Below are 860 nucleotides of genomic sequence, written 5' to 3'. Positions count from 1 at the left end.
TTATGAAGATGTCCCGGGGGCCGTAAGGTGGCAGAGGAGGGAACGTCCAGAAACCCACGAGCTGCCAGACACCAGGGAGAGACCCCCAGACCTCCAGGGTCCTTGTTATGAGCCCAGATCATGCTCCCAAGTGCTGTTGGGCCATGTTGGGGCCCCTCTTGAAAGAGAAGGTAAGGATGAAGGGAAGGAGGGAGGGGAGGATGGAAGGAAGGAGGGAGGGAAGGAGGGAGGAGACAGGGAGGGCACTGGAACTCGAATTCGAGAAACAGAATCTTAATCCCTGTTACATGGGAGCCCACATCAGAGTCCAGACTCTGGGAATGGACTCCGGCAGGCCGACAGGAAATCTTTTGCAAGGATTCAAATGTATCATCCATCTCAGGTCCCTAGGAAACAGCCATTCTCAAACCCCGCGACTTCTAGGAAACCCGCCAAACAGCCTCGTGCCCGGGGGAACGAGCCTTTTGACTCACGGATTCTACTTGAGGAAAGTCTTTTACCTTTGTCGTCCTGTACCCACCGGAGAGGCATGCGCATCAGCACTGGGCAGCTCTGTGCGTCTCCAGGGGCTGGTGCCCAGGTAACTGGCACCCAGGGCCCAGGAACAGCAGGAGCCCAGTCCGAGTCCCCTCTCGTGCCCCTTGGTTGCACCCCGCTCGTGTAGAATCCTTCTGCTCATTTAAAATTTGATGCACGTGGGGTCCTCCGGGCGAATCTCCTGCGTGTCCGGCTCTCTGCCCTGCACGTGACGTGTGGGAGGGCCAACCGCGTCCACTCTCGCCGTCGTGGGACATTCCGCCGCGTGAATGCAGCGCCACCCGTGAGAGGATATTTGGGTGCTTTCCCATCGTGGGCTGAAT

The 860-nt window shown here is 58.0% G+C and overlaps 1 protein-coding gene across 3 annotated transcripts in view; it reads left to right on the top strand.

The window, feature by feature from the left end:
* Positions 1-860, top strand: part of LOC105297388 (C5a anaphylatoxin chemotactic receptor 2-like) — a 12,121-nt gene that overhangs the window by 1,032 nt on the left and 10,229 nt on the right. Inside the window, exons 2-3 of one of the 3 annotated variants that reach the window (XR_896346.2) lie at positions 28-170; positions 383-487. The exons of 1 other annotated variant lie outside the window; for it this stretch is intronic. The gene's annotated coding sequence lies outside the window, so the exon portion shown is untranslated. Of the gene's footprint in view, positions 1-27; positions 171-382; positions 493-860 lie in introns of those variants that run through there. One more of the 3 variants, XR_002782216.1, reaches the window with a different exon arrangement.

The sequence above is a fragment of the Pteropus vampyrus genome, unplaced genomic scaffold, assembly GCF_000151845.1.
Source record: "Pteropus vampyrus isolate Shadow unplaced genomic scaffold, Pvam_2.0 Scaffold138, whole genome shotgun sequence".
Lineage (NCBI taxonomy): Eukaryota > Metazoa > Chordata > Mammalia > Chiroptera > Pteropodidae > Pteropus > Pteropus vampyrus.
This window is presented reverse-complemented; position numbering and strand designations above follow the sequence as displayed.